Source organism: Xenopus laevis, chromosome 5S (genome assembly GCF_017654675.1).
Source record: "Xenopus laevis strain J_2021 chromosome 5S, Xenopus_laevis_v10.1, whole genome shotgun sequence".
NCBI classification, from domain to species: domain Eukaryota; kingdom Metazoa; phylum Chordata; class Amphibia; order Anura; family Pipidae; genus Xenopus; species Xenopus laevis.
In genome coordinates, this window is record NC_054380.1 from 63,184,045 (window position 1) to 63,194,587 (window position 10,543).

Genomic DNA, 10,543 nt, shown 5'->3' on the forward strand with positions numbered 1-10,543 from the left:
AGTGGCACTGGAGGTTTCAATTATATTTATACAAGAATAAATGAAAGCAGCCAATAAAGACATAGTGGATACATGAATGATACATTTCTTGGTGTTCTCAAAAACTAAAGCTTAAACAAGAGTTCTACTTTATTTTAACTGATTAAAACAAAAGTGTGGTGAAAATACATTTTCTCTGTTTGTGCAAAATGAATTGCACACATATTACTGAACTACAGCTCCCAAATACCCTGAAAGTCTTTAGCCAGGACTTACAATGCAATCAACTAAGGCTAACTGACAAATGTAACGTGCATTGTCTATTTCTAGCCAAGTAGATAAATTTACCTATTCGATTCTAAAAAGTGGCCAAAGAAACTGTACATCAAACAAAAAAGTAATTTTATTTATAATTTTATTAAAACATAAATGAAAACATGAAGCAGGATCATACAACAAATCTAAGACACAATAAATAAAACCAAAGATTTTCTTTAGAGTACCACTTCCATTCCTGGCAAAACAATAGAAAACTGCACAAAATGATGGCGACAAAAGGAGTCAGGATGTGAGGAATCCAACAGCAGCTGTAAAATAAAGAAAAAAAACATAAATGAACACATTCTTATCTAAATAAATTGAAAAAACTGATGTCATTAAACAATTACTAAAATTAAATTGTGCTGCCACAGCAGTCGTTTGTCTGTATTCCATACATAATTATTCTTTAAGTGCTGTCAATTTCTTCATTTGTAATGATTTCTTATAAGTATGTCTATTGAGCATCTAGGGTACCCCCCCTGCTGGTTGTTTCTAGCACTGCGGCCTGGCAGATGTTTACTATCCATTCTGAAATTCTCCCTGTCACATTTGATGACATCACTTCCTGGTGCAGAGAGGAAGCTGTCATTTCTGTAGTAACAGCCACAATTCACTACACTCTGTAAAATCCTCACCCATCCTTGTTTCCAAGCAGGCCTATCCAAGCATCGTTGGTAAGCTTGCATTTTGCCTTAATGCCTGTTCATTATACTATGTGTATTTTACTGCTATGTGCATCCTGGTTATAGTTTTTAACCCAGTGTTTCCCTCTCAGCAGTAATCTGTGTTAGGCCTCATTAGGACTGTATAACACGTATCAGATGTTTATATATGTTTTATTGCATTTCATCTGTATCTCATGCATCCAGAATGTATTCTGATACCTCTATATTGTTTGTATCTACAGTTCTACCTTCTTTTGATCATCAGCATTAAACAAGTTCCAAAACTTATACAGTGTGGTGATTGAAGGGCGAGTAAACTGCCTGTTGATTCACTTCTCACAGTGACGGGGACAGGACAGTAGAACAACGTTGGACATAGGCTGTGTTTTATCTGGACGCTACACCACCATCAAGCAACGCAGCGTAGCCACAGCGTCCACCACAGTATCCACCACAGCGTGACTGAAGGTACTAACACACGTAGTCACACATCTAGCATCACAAAGATGTCTGAACGCACATTCAAGACCAAATCTAGGGTGTCATGCTCATCTAGACATTCATATAGATCCCATGCTTCTGAGACAGCAGCACTGGCCAGAGCTGAAGCAGAGGCCATCAGAGCACAAATAGCTTTTGCTGAACAAGAAGCAGAGATAAAGAAAGAAAGGGCATGTCTAGAAGCCTCACTGGAAGTGCTGAGCTTGAAAAAATCAGCAGCAGCTGCAGCTGCAAAAGCAGAAGTGTTAGAGGCTGCAATAGAGACTGACTGCAACATTAGTGACAAACAAGACATCCAGTTTGATATAAAGCCTGAAACTGTTATGCAGCGAACTGAGGAATATATACAAAAACATTCCCAAACGCTCAGCCATTCTGATCCAGCCCTAGAAGCAGTAGACATGCATCCATGCAGTGACCACAAACTGTCACAGTTGCCTACCAGCATAGAAAATCCTGTTACCAGCAACCAGCGACATGATACTTACACTACCGAGTAGATTCTCCAGACCATCATAGTTATCCCCTGTCTCTACAAAGGGAAGGGGCTTACACCCATCCACCAGACACCAGAACTATACCTTGCACCAGCCGTCACTCAGACGTACCAGCCCACAACCAAACATGTCAGATCTGGTAAGATTTATGGCTAGGCAAGAGATTATCACTAAAGGACTTGTGCAATTTGATGATCTCCCAGAGAATTATAGGGCCTGGCGGGCTTCATTTAGAAATGCTGTAACAGATCTAAATCTTTCATATAAGGAAGAAATAGACCTTCTGGTAAGATGGCTGGGCTCTGAGTCGGGTAAACAAGTAAAACGAATACAAGCTGTGTACGTGAATGACTCCAGAAAGGGTCTGCAGATGGCGTGGCAGAGACTTGATGAGTGCTATGGGGCCCCCGAGATCATAGAGGAGTCACTGTGGAAAAGAATAGATGGCCTTGGAAAAATCTCCAACAAAGATCCTCAGAGGCTCAGAGAGTTAGGAGACCTGCTGATGGAACTCCAAGCCGCAAAGGACGAAGGTGACTTCCCAGGCTTAGCCGTTCTTGACACAGCCCGAGGTATAAACAGCATTGTGCAAAAACTGCCATTTTCCTTGCAAGAGAGGTGGATCACGCAGGGTTCTAATTATAAAGAGCTGCATCATGTACATTTTCCACCATTCTCTTTCTTTTGTGAACTTCGTCACCCAACAAGCTAAGAGGCGTAATGACCCAGGGTTTATTCTGGCTCCTCAAAGCTCTGACGGCCAGAGACTAGAGAGAAACCAACACAAGTATGCCACTCAAAGAAACTCCCGTTTTAGTGCGCAAGACTGACATCTCTTCAGCTACACCATCACAGAAGGAGCCCATCGACCCCAAGATGGCAGATCTTACCCAAGGTTGTCCCATACATCACAAACCCCATTCTCTGCTTAAATGCCGTGGCTTCAGGGCAAAACCTTTGGAGGAAAGAAAGACTTTCCTGAAGCAAAATAACATTTGTTATCGTTGTTGTGCTTCTACTACACATATGGCAAAGGACTGTAGTAAGATGGTCAGCTGCATAGAATGTAATAACGATAGACATGTGTCCGCCCTGCATCCTGGCCCTGCCCCGTGGTCTGTGAAAACTCCAGCTGAGGGAGAGCATGGCGGGGAGGGACAGGAAAACAGTACAGCAGCAGTGACAGCTTTGTGTACTGAAGTTTTGTGGAAGAAACCATAGGGCCGATCATGCTCAAAAATCTGCTTGGTCAGCATCTTTCCTACTGGACATAGGGAAAGAGCAATCAAACTGTATGCAATCTTAGATGATCAAAGCAATAGATCATTGGTCAGATCAGAGTTTTTTTGAGCTTTTTGGGTCAAAGGGCCATCAATTCCCCTATTCTCTCAGAACCTGTGCAGGAGTCATTAACACCACTGGGAGAAGGGCACATGGTTTTCACTTAGAATCCCTAGACGGACAAGTGACTGTTCCCCTACCCACACTCATAGAGTGTAACGAAATCCCAGATGACCGGACAGAGATTCCAACCCCTGAGGCTGCACTTCATCATAAGCATCTGAGACCGTTAGTCAGTCAGATACCCAAGCTTGATCCTAATGCTCCCATTCTCATGTTGCTAGGCAGAGACATCATTAGGATCCACAAAGTAAGAGACCAGATCAATGGGCCACATGACTCCCCTTATGCCCAAAGACTAGACTTGGGGTGGGTAATAGTAGGCAATGTATGTGTAAGTGGCGTCCAAAGGCCAGACCTGGTGCATAACCACTACACCAACACCTTAGATGACGGACGGAAATCCTATTTTACTCCCTGCCCAAACTACTTCACTGCAAAAGAAAGCTTCAATCTGAATACACCTCTGAACCTGCAAGACTCATCAGTCCAGAACTCCTCTTACATAGAAGACTCTCTAGGACACAGAGCCTTTGAAAGAACAAAAGAGGATGACAAGATAGCTCCTTCCCTCAGTGAACTTGCTTTCATGGAGATAATGAAGGGAAACTTCTATAGGGACAATGATAACAGCTGGGCTGCTCCACTGCATTTTAAACCGCAAAGACAGCGCCTACCAAATAACAAGACCCAGGTTTTGCACCATCTCAGGTCTCTACAAAAGTCCTTTAGGCTGAAGCCTGACATGAAAAAACATTTCTTTGCATTCATTGAAAAAGTGATCCAGAGTCTGGCCAAGGTCTTTTGGGACAGATGGCGTAAACAATATCTGTCTACTCTGGAAGTACGAAAGAAGTGGCAAGCAGACAGGCCTAATATCCAGCCAGGTGCCATTGTGCTTCTGAAGGATAACCAAGCCAAGCTGATCGAGTGGCCTAAGGGTTGTGTGACAAAGACCTTCCCTGACAAGGACTGTAGGGTCCTTAAGGTAGAGGTAAAACTTACAAAAGAAGGAAGTTCAGGTTTGATCATTAGACCATTTACAGAACTCGTCTTACTTTTACCTCCTGAGGAGTGACTTTAAAGTTTAAATTAAAATCTGGTATCTCTTAAGATACCAGGCGGGGAGTGTGCTGCCACAGCAGTCGTTTGTCTGTATTCCATACATAATTATTCTTTAAGTGCTGTCAATTTCTTCATTTGTAATGATTTCTTATAAGTATGTCTATTGAGCATCTAGGGTACCCCCCCTGCTGGTTGTTTCTAGCACTGCGGCCTGGCAGATGTTTACTATCCATTCTGAAATTCTCCCTGTCACATTTGATGACATCACTTCCTGGTGCAGAGAGGAAGCTGTCATTTCTGTAGTAACAGCCACAATTCACTACACTCTGTAAAATCCTCACCCATCCTTGTTTCCAAGCAGGCCTACCCAAGCATCGTTGGTAAGCTTGCATTTTGCCTTAATGCCTGTTCATTATACTATGTGTATTTTACTGCTATGTGCATCCTGGTTATAGTTTTTAACCCAGTGTTTCCCTCTCAGCAGTAATCTGTGTTAGGCCTCATTAGGACTGTATAACACGTATCAGATGTTTATATATGTTTTATTGCATTTCATCTGTATCTCATGCATCCAGAATGTATTCTGATACCTCTATATTGTTTGTATCTACAGTTCTACCTTCTTTTGATCATCAGCATTAAACAAGTTCCAAAACTTATACAGTGTGGTGATTGAAGGGCGAGTAAACTGCCTGTTGATTCACTTCTCACAGTGACGGGGACAGGACATAAATAGTTCTGTGAATTAAAGGAGGAGATAAGTCCACATCTGACCCCACTCAGTTTGTACCCCTCCCTGCTTCCCCCTGCACAGTCTTACCCCTGAATCCTTCTCGCTCAAGAAATAGCGACCGGAAAAGCAGAGTGAGTGCTCCCAGCCACCATCTTCTAAATCTCATGAATCGAGTGGATTTTTGGTACATGCGCAGTTGTAGTGAATTTCTGGGTTTGAAAAATACGCATGCGCCGAAAAGAGACGGGATGTGCTGAGGAGGAGAAAGAAGAAAACAAGATGGTGGCTGGAAGCTCCGCTACACTCACACTGCTTTTCCAGTCGCTATTTCTGGAGGGAGAAGGATTCAGAGGTAAGACTGTGTGTGTGTGGGGGGGGGGCAGAAGGGCAGTTAACATCAAGGGGGGTTGAATTCTCCTTTAAGTTATAATAAAAAGGGATAAGAAGCCATATCCCACTACAGGAGGATGAGGGATTTCTGATATCCAAGACTGGCACAGTGACCTCCCACCTAGGGTTGCCACCTTTTCTAGAAAAAAAACAAATACCGGCCTTCCTATGTTTTTATGGTTTTTCCCTATACTTAACATTGCAATCATGCAACATTTTTACCAGCCAGGCCAGGAAATACAGGCCAGCTGGCAACCCTACTCCCACCCCATCGACTTTCAAATATACAGTGACTCCCCTCCCCCCCGCTAATAACACAATAACACACCCTCAACCCACAGAAGAGGCACAGTGACACCCCACTCATGCCACTGATTCAAAGGCACAGCCCCCCCTTTACCCCAAAGAATTTCAGAGGCACAGTGATCCCCAACACCACAGAAAATCAGAGGCACAATGATCTCCCCATCGCCCACAGAAATCGAAACACAGCGATCCCCCCCAAAGCCCACAGAAAATCAGAGGCACAGTGATCCCCCCCATAGCCCACAGAAAATCAGAGGCACAGTGATCCCCCCTATAGCCCACAGAAAATCAGAGGCACAGCGATCCCCCCTATAGCCCACAGAAAATCAGAGGCACAGTGATCCCCCCCATAGCCCAGAGAAAATCAGAGGCACAGTGATCCCCCCCATAGCCCACAGAAAATCAGAGGCACAGCCATCCCCCCATCGCCCAGAGAAAATCAGAGGCACAGCGATCCCCCCTATAGCCCAGAGAAAATCAGAGGCACAGCGATCCCCCCCTATAGCCCAGAGAAAATCAGAGGCACAGCGATCCCCCCATCGCCCACAGAAAATCAGAGGCACAGCGATCCCCCCTATAGCCCAGAGAAAATCAGAGGCACAGCGATCCCCCCCATCGCCCACAGAAAATCAGAGGCACAGCGATCCCCCTATAGCCCACAGAAAATCAGAGGCACAGCGATCCCCCCCTATAGCCCACAGAAAATCAGAGGCACAGTGATCCCCCCCATAGCCCACAGAAAATCAGAGGCACAGTGATCCCCCCATAGCCCACAGAAAATCAGAGGCACAGCGATCCCCCCCATCGCCCAGAGAAAATCAGAGGCACAGCGATCCCCCCTATAGCCCACAGAAAATCAGAGGCACAGCGATCCCCCCCTATAGCCCAGAGAAAATCAGAGGCACAGCGATCCCACCCTATAGCCCAGAGAAAATCAGAGGCACAGCGATCCCCCCATCGCCCACAGAAAATCAGAGGCACAGCGATCCCCCCTATAGCCCAGAGAAAATCAGAGGCACAGCGATCCCCCCCATCGCCCACAGAAAATCAGAGGCACAGTGATCCCCCCTATAGCCCACAGAAAATCAGAGGCACAGCGATCCCCCCCTATAGCCCAGAGAAAATCAAGAGGCACAGCGATCCCCCCTATAGCCCACAGAAAATCAGAGGCACAGTGATCCCCCCCATAGCCCACAGAAAATCAGAGCGCACAGCGATCCCCCATCGCCCAGAGAAAACCAGAGGCACAGCGATCCCCCCTATAGCCCACAGAAAATCAGAGGCACAGCGATCCCCCCTATAGCCCACAGAAAATCAGAGGCACAGCGATCCCCCCCTATAGCCCAGAGAAAATCAGAGGCACAGAGATCCCCCCCTATAGCCCAGAGAAAATCAGAGGCACAGCGATCCCCCCATCGCCCACAGAAAATCAGAGGCACAGTGATCCCCCCTATAGCCCACAGAAAATCAGAGGCACAGCAATCCCCTCCCCCATCGCCCACAGAAAATCAGAGGCACAGTGATCCCCCCTATAACCCACAGAAAATCAGAGGCACAGCGATCCCCCCTATAGCCCACAGAAAATCAGAGGCACATCGATTCCCCCCCCATCGCCCACAGAAAATCAGAGGCACAGTGATCCCCCCTATAGCCCACAGAAAATCAGAGGCACAGCGATCCCACCCTATAGCCCAGAGAAAATCAGAGGCACAGCGATCCCCCCTATAGCCCACAGAAAATCAGAGGCACAGTGATCCCCCCCATAGCCCACAGAAAATCAGAGGCACAGCGATCCCCCCCATCGCCCAGAGAAAATCAGAGGCACAGCGATCCCCCCTATAGCCCACAGAAAATCAGAGGCACAGCGATCCCCCCTATAGCCCACAGAAAATCAGAGGCACAGCGATCCCCCCTATAGCCCAGAGAAAATCAGAGGCACAGCGATCCCCCCCTATAGCCCAGAGAAAATCAGAGGCACAGCGATCCCCCCCATCGCCCACAGAAAATCAGAGGCACAGTGATCCCCCCTATAGCCCACAGAAAATCAGAGGCACAGCAATCCCCTCCCCCATCGCCCACAGAAAATCAGAGGCACAGTGATCCCCCCTATAACCCACAGAAAATCAGAGGCACAGCGATCCCCCCTATAGCCCACAGAAAATCAGAGGCACATCGATTCCCCCCCCCATCGCCCACAGAAAATCAGAGGCACAGTGATCCCCCCTATCAGGGCAGCCATCAAGGGGGGACAGGGAGGAGAGTTGTAGGGGGCCCCGAGGGCAAGGGGGGCCCCGGCCACACCACACTTACTTGATAAGTCGGGCCCCCCATCTTTCTGAGAGCTGCATGGACGTTTAAGGGGCCCTGGCCACCAATTTTCTCATAATGTGGGGGGGGGGGGTGGGCCCTGGCCACCAATTTTTTTTCTCATGTGGGGTCCTAGCCACCAATATTTTTTATGGGGGGGCCCTGGCCACAAATGGTTTTTATGGGGGGCCCTGACCACCAATATCTTTTTTATTTTTTATAAACATGTGGGAACCCTAGCCACCAATATTTTTTTTGTTTTTTTACTGTGTGGTGGGGAACGGACCTGTGGGGGTGTGGAAGGCGGACCTGTAGGTGGGGCTTGCGGTGGGTGCAGCCGAGGGGGCCCAGGAAATGTTGTCGTATGGGGCCCTGCGATTTCTGATGGCGGTCCTGCCCCCTATAGCCCACAGAAAATCAGAGGCACAGCAATCCCCTCCCCCATCGCCCACAGAAAATCAGAGGCACAGTGATCCCCCCCATAGCCCAGAGAAAATCAGAGGCACAGCAATCCCCTCCCCCATCGCCCACAGGAAAATCAGAGGCACAGTGATCCCCCCTATAGCCCCACAGAAAATCAGAGGCACAGTGATCCCCCCCATAGCCCACAGAAAATCAGAGGGCACAGTGATCCCCCCCATAGCCCAGAGAAAATCAGAGGCACAGTGATCCCCCCTATAGCCCAGAGAAAATCAGAGGCACAGCGATCCCCCCTATAGCCCAGAGAAAATCAGAGGCACAGCGATCCCCCCCTATAGCCCACAGAAAATCAGAGGCACAGCGATCCCCCCTATAGCCCACAGAAAATCAGAGGCACAGCGATCCCCCCCTATAGCCCAGAGAAAATCAGAGGCACAGCGATCCCCCCCTATAGCCCAGAGAAAAATCAGAGGCACAGCTATCCCCCCCATCGCCCACAGAAAATCAGAGGCACAGCGATCCCCCCTATAGCCCAGAGAAAATCAGAGGCACAGCGATCCCCCCCATCGCCCACAGAAAATCAGAGGCACAGTGATCCCCCCTATAGCCCACAGAAAATCAGAGGCACAGCGATCCCCCCCTATAGCCCAGAGAAAATCAGAGGCACAGCGATCCCCCCCTATAGCCCACAGAAAATCAGAGGACATCGATTCCCCCCCCATCGCCCACAGAAAATCAGAGGCACAGTGATCCCCCCCTATAGCCCACAGAAAATCAGAGGCACAGCGATCCCCCCTATAGCCCAGAGAAAATCAGAGGCCACAGCGATCCCCCCCATCGCCCACAGAAAATCAGAGGCACAGCGATCCCCCCTATAGCCCAGAGAAAATCAGAGGGACAGCGATCCCCCCCATCGCCCACAGAAAATCAGAGGCACAGTGATCCCCCCCTATGAGCCCACAGAAAATCAGAGGTACAGCGATCCCCCCCTATAGCCCCAGAGAAAATCAGAGGCACAGCGATCCCCCCATCGCCCACAGAAAATCAGAGGCACAGCGATCCCCCCTATAGCCCAGAGAAAATCAGAGGCACAGCGATCCCCCCCATCGCCCACAGAAAATCAGAGGCACAGTGATCCCCCCTATAGCCCACAGAAAATCAGAGGCACAGCGATCCCCCCCCTATAGCCCAGAGAAAATCAGAGGCACAGCGATCCCCCCCATCGCCCACAGAAAATCAGAGGCACAGCGATCCCCCCCTATAGCCCAGAGAAAATCAGAGGCACAGCGATCCCCCCCTATAGCCCACAGAAAATCAGAGGCACATCGATTCCCCCCCCCATCGCCAACAGAAAATCAGAGGCACAGTGATCCCCCCTATAGCCCACAGAAAATCAGAGGCACAAGCGATCCCCCACTATAGCCCAGAGAAAATCAGAGGCACAGCGATCCCCCCTATAGCCCAGAGAAAATCAGAGGCACAGCGATCCCCCCCCTATAGCCCAGAGAAAATCAGAGGCACAGCGAATTCCCCCCCATCCCCACAAAAATCAGAGACAGCGATCCCCCCCATCGCCACAGAAATCAGAGGCACACGATCCCCCTATAGCCCAGAGGAAAATAGAGCACAGCGATCCCCCCATCGCCCACAAAATCAGAGCCACAGCGATCCCCCCATCGCCCACAGAAAATCAGGCACAGCGATCCCCCTATAAAGCCAGAGAAAGATCAGAGGCACAGCGATCCCCCCCACCGCCCACAAAATCAGAGGACAACGATCCCCTCTATAGCCCAGAGAAAATCAGTACCCGACTTAGACGGTCGAGCTGAGCATACCTTTTTAATCCTGACATTTCTTCCTCCTATAGAATGAGTAGTAGGTAAAAAAATATAGCACTAGTCGACTTAAGACGTCGAGCTGATAGCGAAACCTTTTACGTGACTTTTCTTCCTCCTAAG

The 10,543-nt window shown here is 48.4% G+C and overlaps 1 long non-coding RNA gene across 1 annotated transcript; it reads right to left on the bottom strand.

Annotated features, from left to right (window-relative positions):
• Positions 1-377: 377 nt before the first annotated feature.
• Positions 378-6,086, bottom strand: LOC121394241. The gene is made up of 2 exons (XR_005961575.1): positions 5,250-6,086; positions 378-566 (listed from the first exon to the last, which is right to left on the bottom strand). It is a non-coding gene; the product is annotated as an uncharacterized LOC121394241 (long non-coding RNA).
• Positions 6,087-10,543: the final 4,457 nt, after the last annotated feature.